The sequence below is a fragment of the Centroberyx gerrardi genome, chromosome 8 (assembly GCF_048128805.1).
Source record: "Centroberyx gerrardi isolate f3 chromosome 8, fCenGer3.hap1.cur.20231027, whole genome shotgun sequence".
Classification (NCBI taxonomy): domain Eukaryota; kingdom Metazoa; phylum Chordata; class Actinopteri; order Beryciformes; family Berycidae; genus Centroberyx; species Centroberyx gerrardi.
The window spans coordinates 34,154,303-34,164,302 of NC_136004.1; the positions used below are offsets into that span (position 1 = coordinate 34,154,303).

Here is a 10,000-nt window from a genome sequence, read left to right on the forward strand (position 1 = left end):
TCAACTCACTCAGTGGGTTAGCACCAGCCGAGCAGTTCTAGCCTCCATCCCCCAAGATCAAAGGGCAAAGGAAGTTAGGACATTAGATCTCGACAAAGATAGCCTCCCCATTGAAAGAGCACTGGGACTGCAGTGGTGTGTGGACTCTGACCATTTCCAGTTCAACATCCATCTCAGCCAGAAGCCACATAACCGACGAGGCATACTTTCTGTCATAAGCTCAATCTTTGATCCACTTGGCTTTCTTGCACCTCTCATTCTCCCAGCCAAGCAGTTGCTACAGGAGCTCTGCCAGAGAGGCTTTGGATGCGATGAACCTTTGCCCCAGGCTGTATCGGACCAATGGATTGAATGGATAGACAGTCTAGAAAGGATTAAGAACTTCAGTGTCGCACGTTGTATGCAGCCTAAGAACTACGGAACACCAAAATGTGCACAACTGCATCATTTTGCTGACGCCAGTGAAGGTGGCTACGGCTCAGTGAGCTACATCAGGCAAGTTAACATTCAGGATGTGGTGCATGTTACTCTTGTCCTAGGAAAGTCCAGAGTCCTTCCTTTAAAGCACATCACAGTACCGTGACTGGAGCTGGCGGCTGCAGCACTGTTGGTGAAGGTGGACAAAATGCTAAGGAAAGAATTACACCTCGACTTAAAACCCTCAGCCTTCTGGACTGATAGCCAAACTGCTCAAGTATATTGGAAATGACCACACTAGATTTAAGACCTATGTGGCCAACAGAGTTTCATTGATTCGTGACAACACAGATCTGTCTCAGTGGAGATATGTAAGCAGCAAGGACAATCCTGCTGACGATGCCTCAAGAGGACTGAGTGCAGTCAAATTCATGCAGAAAAAGAGATGGATACATGCCCCTGAGTTCCTATGGACGCCTGAAGAAAGTTGGCCTGTGGAGGAATCCTTGGGCTCCAAGTCAGTGTTACAAGATGATCCAGAGGTCAGGAAAAACACTGCTGTATTCACAACAGTGGTGAAGAACATTGAAACTCCCACAGACCAGCTTATTTCATTCTTTTCAGATTGGATGAGGCTACTTAAAGCAGTGGCATGGTATCTGAAACTAAAGAATGCTTTGATGTTGATCACTAAAAGGCGAAAGGAGCTTTCCTTAGGTCACATCGCTACCCGCTCACGCAGCCAAAAGGTGAGCACTGAACTCTGCACTTTCAGAACCAAACTTGGTGGACAGTTCTTCACAGTGGAGGATCTCTCACAGGCAGAAAGGTCTGTCATCACCTATGTCCAGAGACAATCATTCCCAGTTGAAATGGTGACACTGGAAACAACCCCATTTAGAGTGCAAAAGAACAGTAAGATCTGTAGGCTCGATCCTATGCTAGATGAGGGCATCATAAGAGTAGGTGGCCGACGACATAGATCTGCAGTGCCTGATGAGACCAAACACCCTTGTATCTTGCCCAAAGATGCTCACATTTCAGTTCTCATACTAAGACACATCCATGAGCGCTCCGGACACAGTGGTAGAAACCATATGCTTTCAGAGCTCCGTAAGAAATACTGGGTTGTAAAGGGAAACTCAGCAGCAAGGAAGGTAATCTCAAAGTGTGTTGTGTGTCGACGTGTGAGAGGCAAAACAGGTGAGCAGAAGATGGCAGACTTGCCACAGGAAAGAATCCTACCTGACCTCCCTCCTTTTACCAATGTCAGATTGGACTATTTTGGCCCGATTGAAGTGAGACGAGGAAGAAGCCAGATCAAAAGGTATGGAGTCCTGTTTACCTGTATGTCCAGTAGAGCCATACACTTGGAGGTAGCCTATTCATTGGATACCGACTCTTGCATTCATGCTTTGAGAAGGTTTATTTGCAGGAGAGGGCAGGTTAAGCACATCAGATCTGACAACGGTACAAACCTGGTGGGTGCTCAGGCAGAGCTCAAGAAGGTCCTGAGTTCACAAAATGAGAGGAAAATCCAAGGCGCTCTGCTTCCTGATGGAATCCGGTGGAGTTTCAATCCGCCAGCAGTGTCACACCATGGCGGAGTCTGGGAAAGACTCATAAGATCTGTCCGTCAGGTGCTGAACTCCATTCTCCATCAGCAAACCATCGACGATGAAGGTCTACAAACCATTTCTGCGAGGTAGAATCAATGCTCAATAACCGTCCCCTCTCCACCGTGTCCTCTGATCCACACGACTTGGAGCCGCTGACTCCAAATCACATCCTCTTGCTAAAAACACAACCTATCCTACCCCCTGGAACCTTTCTGGAATCTGACCTTTATGCCAGGCGCCACTGGAAACAGGTCCAGTATATGGCCAACCTTTTCTGGCATAGATGGACAAAGGAGTACCTTCTGCTGCTCCAAGAAAGGCAGAAATGGACAAAAGTGAGGAAAAACTTGAACATTGGAGACATTGTCCTGGTGGTTGACCCCACTGCTCCTCGGGGGTCATGGCCATTAGGCAGAGTGCTGGAAACCAAGCCTGATGGAAGAGGTCTGGTCCGCTCAGTGAAGCTCCAGACTAAGATTTCAGTCCTTGAAAGGCCCATAACTAAGCTGTGCCGCATCTTAGAGACCGAAGAATAGGTCTTCTTTCTATAGATCAAGACATCAGTAAAGGGATGTAATGTATATACTTTATTTTTCTAAATACATTGGTCAGTTGTTTATTTATGGCTCCTTTTGTAATTAATTTAAGTAATTGATTCTATAGAGAACAATTAGGGGCTGGTGTGTAGGAGCCGCATTTAAGTTTATTTCTATTTATGAATTTACTGATTTTATTTTATTTTATTATTATTATTATTATTATTATTATTTTACTATACTTATGTTTGCATGTAAAGTGAGCGCCCTCCACAGGTGGTGAGGGCGCTCCTATAAGTTGGTGGGCATGGCGCCTGGCGGGGGAGAAAGCGGGTTACAGCAGATACCGTCTCTGACCTCAGCCTCAGCCTCAGCTCTGAACGGTCTGCTGCTGAATGGCATCTGCAACGCTGCAGTTAAAAATTAAGGACACTGAAACAACTGCATCTTATTTTTGTATTAAGTTTATTTCTGCAATAAATTCTAAGCAACAGTGAAGGATTAACTCTCTCTGGATATCTTTTTGGAAACAAGGCTGCGAGTCTGACATACTGCACCCGCACTCTCTATGTGGTGAAAACAATAGAAAAGTGGAATAGGGGTTAAAGGAAATACCCAATTTTAAGATGATGTTTGCCACTACAAGTGCAAACAGAACTTTCAAGTCCCCCCACGGAGCAGCCGAGGGCAAATTCAGGTCAGTCAGTCAGTCAGTCAGTCAGTCAGTCAGACAGTCAGTCAGTCAGACAGTCAGTCAGACAGTCAGTCAGTCAGTCAGTCAGTCAGTCAGTCAGACAGTCAGTCAGACAGTCAGTCAGTCAGTCAGTCAGTCAGTCAGTCAGTCAGACAGTCAGTCAGTCAGTCAGCCAGTCAGTCAGTCAGTCAGACAGACAGACAGTCAGCCAGCCAGTCACTCAGTCAGACAGACAGTCAGCCAGCCAGTCAGTCAGCCAGCCAGCCAGCCAGTCAGTCAGTCAGCGAGTCAGCCAGTCAGTCAGTCAGTCAGCGAGTCAGCCAGTCAGTCAGTCAGTCAGTCAGCCAGCCAGTCAGCCAGCCAGTCAGTCAGCCAGCCAGCCAGCCAGCCAGCCAGCCAGCCAGTCAGCGAGTCAGCCAGTCAGTCAGTCAGTCAGTCAGTCAGACAGTCAGTCAGACAGTCAGTCAGTCAGTCAGTCAGTCAGACAGTCAGTCAGCCAGCCAGCCAGCCAGCCAGCCAGCCAGTCAGCCAGTCAGTCAGTCAGTCAGCGAGTCAGCCAGTCAGCCAGTCAGTCAGCCAGCCAGCCAGTCAGTCAGTCAGTCAGTCAGTCAGTCAGTCAGCCAGCCAGCCAGCCAGCCAGCCAGTCAGCCAGTCAGCCAGTCAGTCAGCGAGTCAGTCAGCCAGCCAGCCAGCCAGCCAGCCAGTCAGCCAGCCAGTCAGTCAGCGAGTCAGCCAGTCAGCCAGTCAGTCAGCCAGCCAGCCAGTCAGCCAGTCAGTCAGTCAGTCAGTCAGTCAAGTAAGATGTGGCTTCATGAGATGGCCTCTAGAGGGCGTGTCTGACTCAGAGATGGCCTCGAGTCTCTTGACAGAGGAAACAGATCTAGTCTGTTTCAGAGGGTCATCGGGCCGGAACGCACCGGAACACCGGTCCGGGAGCGAATTAGACGACATAACGCGCGTTCTGGTTCTGAAAAAAATAAATCCAGATCAGTACCGGTGGTTGGACCTGTTTTAGGAGCTGAAACCACCGGCTCGCTTCGTTTTATGACCAAAGTTTTCTGGCTGGGCGGTGTTTGGACTGCTGGCCAATCACAGTGTTTAAAACAGAAAACCCACGCACCGTGGGCCTGGACAGGATCTGGACTTGTTCTCTTTCTTTTTCCATATTTTCTTCTTCACCTCTCTACCTTTCTTAGTGAGAGAAATAATATTTTACTTTTCTTATTTTCGAGCAAGACATGCTGTCATCTCTCTCTGTGTAGCTTTCGTCTCTCTCTCGCTTTCTGTGCGTTTCCCTAGCGATGCACCATAAACAATCGCTTTGATTGGCTGAGTTCAGTGAAGTAGATGCATGTGATTGGTCTGTGACCTCCTAGCTCCACTGAGCGATTATCGTATAAGCTGAAATGGCTGCGCCTAAGGTCTACAGCTGCGCCTGTGGAAAAAAACACATTAATTGATCAGAAATGTATCGCGGTCTGGACAGAACCGTCACTGGGTCCGGATCCGGCCCGGAGTCCGCCAGTTAGTAATAATAATAATAATAATGATAATACATTTTATTTGAGGGCGCCTTTCAGGACACCCAAGGTCGCCTTACAATGCATAAAAGAAACACATTCGAACAGGTAAAAACAGCGAAACATGGCAACGACACCAGCATAGACAAAACAAGTGACATAGGGTGGGCAAACACATAGGAGGGGGAATAAAAGGGAAACGCACAGTACGATGAGGATTACAGTGAGTAGGCCAGTTTGAACAGGTGAGTTTTGAGGTGGGATTTGAATGCTGTTATGGTATCAGACTGTCGAATGTGTGGGGGCAGGGAGCTCCAAAGCCTGGGAGCAGTGCAGCTGAAAGCCCTAGCACCCATGGTGCTGAGGCGTGAGGTGGGGATGGTCAGAAGACCAGCTGAGGATGAGCGCAGGGAGCGGGAGGGGATGTAATCCTGGAGGAGGTCAGAAAGATAAGTGGGGGCTAGGTTGTGGAGGGCTTTGAAGGTGAGCAGGAGGTTTTTATAGTCGATTCAGTATTGAACAGGGAGCCAGTGTAGTTGGATGAGAATGGGGGTGATGTGGTCGGATGATTTGGTGCGAGTAATGATCCGGGCAGCCGAGTTCTGAATGATTTGAAGCCTGTTAAGCTGTTTGGCGGGAAGGCCAGAGAGAACAGCATTACAGTAGTCAATCCGGGATGTGACGAATGCGTGGACCAAGACTTCAGTGCTGGATTGAGACAGAGATGGGCGGAGTCTGGAAATGTTGCGGAGGTGGAAGAAAGCAGTCCGGGTGATGTTTTTTATGTGAGGTGCAAAGGAAAGGGTGCTATCCAGAATGACACCGAGGCTCTTGACTTGGCTGGAGAGGGGTACAGGGAAGCCATCAATGATGATGTTTAGGGCTTTGGTGTTTTGGGCTTTGGAAAGGGTGTTTTGGAGCCAATGAGCAGGGCCTCAGTTTTGCTGCCATTGAGCTTCAGAAAGTTCCTGCTCATCCAGCTCCTGATGTCCTGGAGGCAGGTGGTGAGGGGGGTGGGAGGAAGGGCAGTGGTGGGTTTAGTGGAGATGTAGACCTGAGTATCATCAGCGTAGCAATGAAAGTGGCCACCATGGTGACGGAAGATTGTGCCCAGGGGAAGGAGGTAGATGATGAATAGGAGTGGACCCAGTACTGACCCCTGGGGGACACCCAGTGGAACAGCAGAACACTTTGACCTGTGGTTCCTCAGTTGGACATACTGTTGTCTGTCAGTGAGATAAGACGAGAACCAGGAGAGTGCAACACCAGTAATCCCACTGTCACCCAGGTGCTCCAGGAGTAGTGGGTGGGAGATGGTGTCGAAGGCAGCACTGAGGTCAAAGAAGATAAGGATGGTAAGCAGTCCAGAGTCAGCTGCACGGAGGAGGTCGTTGGTGATTTTAACCAGGGCTGTTTCAGTACTGTGTTTGGGGCGGAAACCAGATTGGAAGGGTTCATGGAGGTTGTTTGAGTCAAGGTGGGACTGAAGTTGAGCGGCGACCACCTTCTCAAGAGTTTTGGAAATGAAGGGAAGGTTGGAGATGGGCCTGTAATGGTTCAGGTCAGCTGGGTCAGCACCGGGTTTTTTGAGGGTGGGTGTAATTGCAGCCATTTTGAGAGTGGGGGGTACAGTTCCAGAGGTGAGGGAGGAGTTAATTATTTTTGTGATCATAGGGGAAATGGATGGCAGACAGGCTTTGACGAGGGTAGTGGGGAGGGGATCAAGCTGACAGGTAGTGGATTTGGCTTTAAGGATGAGCTCAGAGATGGTGTGTTCCGTTGCTAGGGTGAAGTTGGAGAGGGAGCTGATGAGTGGTTGGCCCGTGGTAACCATCCAAGGTGGGTCCCCTGGGGAAGTGCATGACGAGGCCAGCTGTAGGTGGATGGTGTTGATTTTGGTGTCAAAGAATTGCAGAAAGGCAGTGCAATGATCAGTGGAGATATTTAGAGGGAGGGTTCTAGGAGGCTGAAGTAGGTGGCTGACTGTCGAGAAGAGGGCTCTAGTGTTGCCTTTGCCAGTACTGATGAGGTTGGAATAGTAGGAGGATTTGGCAGTGGAGAGGGCGTTCTTGTAGTGGCGTAGGTGTTCAACGTAGATTTGGATGTGCACTGAGAGTCCGGTCTTTTTGCACAGCCGCTCGAGTCGACGATCAGTGGTTTTAAGCTGGCAAAGGTCAGCGGTGTACCAGGGAGCGGTGTGGGCAAAGGAGACTGTGCGGGTTTTCAGGGGGGCCCTAGTGATGCCTGGTCTACTGTGATCTACTATAGTCTACTGTGATCTAGTGTGATCTACTGTACTCTACTGTAGTCTACTCTAGTCTACTGTAGTCTACTGGAATCTACTAGAATCTACTGTAGTCTACTGGAATCTACTTTACTGTGCATTATTGTAGTCAAGAAGAGGTATGAGGGTCTACTCTACATTATTGTAGTGAAGAAGAGGTAGGGGGCGCTGTGCTAACTACTCTACTTTAATCTACTTTACTGTGTGCCTAGCTGCGTTCCTTCGTTCATTTGTTTGTTTGTTTGTTGATTTGTTTGTTCTGTCAACTGACAGCTTCAAAGTTTGCAAAATGTTTCAAACTAGATTCGCTACAATTGCTCTAACAACTTGAGTTGTTTATGGAAAAATAAGCAAAACTAGATAATTGTGTTCACTGACTCATAAGTAAAATACAGGCGCAACAAAACCAGCAGACCAAGAGCAAAGTGCTGCAACCGGACCGCAAGTCTGGATTCTGTGGAGCTCAGGAAGAGTCTGCTACCTCACCAGGAAGAACAGTGGAAACACCAACATGGACGACTTCACCGCAGCAGGAGGCAGACCGGTGACCTTCTGACTGTAGTGGACGAGTCAATATGTCCAAACAGCTGCAACAGACTGAACAACAAGCCGACGGGACGAAAAGGAAAGATTTTTAAAACAGACTGAAGTGACTGCCTCTCTGCCTCCAACATGGCCGACAGCACTCCGGTCTGCAGATGAACTCTTGATTTATTTCATGATCTCATGTTTCTCTGATTCACAACTCGTCTCCATATTCTGCTGAAACGCTTCAGGCTACAAAACCACCGATACATTCCAGTGTTTCTTTTCACAGCCTTTCATCTTCTGCACGAAATGTTGTTCCCAGTTACCGGCCAGGAGAGATAAGATCACCTTTATGAATTGTTGCTGCTGTGTCCCGTCTCTCTTTATCAGCGGGAAAATGATATTTCGTCTGCTCCATCCCTACATTATTACAACCAACACACAGCAGTGACAGGCGTTTAAAGCACGTTATTTTATGAAATTAAGCTCAGGAAGACTGCCTCCCCTCACTTGTCTGTCCCTGTTCACTCTTTCATTCACTGCTCATTATTCATTATTATTATTCATTTCACTGCTCAGACTACATCCCATTGTTCTTTCATAATAATTTCATAAACTATCATCCAATCAGTTAAGCATAATCATTCTCACACCCTCCCACACTGTCTTAGGAACCAATCACAAACTACACTATTCTGTATTTACCTTTATCTTCTGCCTGTTGCTCCTGCACTGTGCTGTTGTTGCTGGTCTTTGTTGTTGCTGGTCTTTGTTGTTGCTGGTCTTTGTCTTCGCTCAGCACTTCTCATGTTCATGACGAGTGTTCCTTGGTGAATGGGCCAAGAGAGCCAAGATCCAACCACTGATGCAGCTATAGTGACTTGAAGAAAGAGTCACTGAAAGAAATCAAGCGATGATGGCCAGTCCTTGACAACTGAACTTACTGCTGATCTGACTGAGGTGGACGTTACTCAGGTCTTCACTCATCAGAGTCTGACCGATGCGGTGAAGACGTCTCTGAAGTCGATGTCCAGGCTGTTGAGGGCAAAGCGGGTAAGAAAACCCTCTTCTGCCCCGCTCGCCAGGCTGGGGGCAGAAAAAGAAGACCTGCATGTTCACATTTATAGTGTTTTCAGGGAGGAACGTCTCAGTCCGTCTGGGTCAGGCTGGATCCTGAAGTTTTAAAGAATCCTTCAACCCCAGTCAGTGTTCCAGCTCTCGCTCCTGAACTGTCACGTCATCCCGACCAAACTTTTGTGAATCATCTGCTTACTGGAATCTCTCAGGGATTTTGACATGACCATACATGACATGATAAAAGAACATTATAAAAACGCTTTTCTGTGCATGTACTTTGAGAAGTGATGTAAAGATCTGACAGAAAAGACGAACTGCGCGGCTCTGCCAGAGCAGAGTCGAGTCACTTGTGGCATCGCAAACATACTTGAGTGAGATGTAATAATGAAGCTGCTGTCGCTCTTTAATTAAAGCCATTCATACTCTGCTGCCGTCATGCCTTTTGTCAGATGCCTCACTTTGCTCTCAGCGACTCATAAGTTTATTCCCTCCACCAAGGAGGTCATGTTTTCACCTGTCCGTCCGTCTGTTAGCAGGACTTGCACGAAACTTGGTATGAATGTTGGTTATGGGCCGAGGAAGAACTGATATATTTTTCATGTCGATTGGCCAAAAGGGGGCGTGGTGGTGGGCGTGGCTTATCACCAAAAGGTGCAGAATGTCCTTGCAGGGTGTTGTCAGACATGGAGGAGGTCTGAGATCTACTGAGCACATTTTATAGTTATTTTTTTTATTATCGTCTTTATTTGTATAGCCCTTTTCAAAATGGTTACAAAGCAAAAATCAACAGAATAACAATAAAAACAAGGTAACAAAGTTCATTCCATAAAAACAAGGCTATAAAATGAGTTTTGAGAAGTGATTTAAAAGATGAAACAGATTTAGCAGTCTGAGGCCAAAAGGCTGCTCAGCTCTAGTGTTAGCAGTAGTAGCAGTAGTGCTAGGAGTTAATATTAAGTAACTTATATATTAATGATAGTCTGATATATTAATATTTTAATTCCAGATATTTCTGTGAGTTGTGTCTGGACGACAGTCTGATATATTAATATTAATATTAATATTTTTATTCCAGATATTTCTGTGAGTTGTGTCTGGACGACAGTCTGATATATTAATATTAATATTTTTATTCCAGATATTTCTGTGAGTTGTGTCTGGACGACAGTCTGATATATTAATATTAATATTAATATTTTAATTCCAGATATTTCTGTGAGTTGTGTCTGGACGACAGTCTGATATATTAATATTAATATTTTTATTCCAGATATTTCTGTGAGTTGTGTCTGGACGACAGTCTGATATATTAATATTAATATTTT

General features: G+C 46.8%; 1 protein-coding gene across 1 annotated transcript in view; it reads left to right on the forward strand.

The window, feature by feature from the left end:
* The window catches only part of dab2ipa (DAB2 interacting protein a), a 49,646-nt gene that overhangs the window by 19,689 nt on the left and 19,957 nt on the right, over positions 1-10,000 (forward strand). The gene's annotated exons all lie outside the window — the stretch shown is intronic.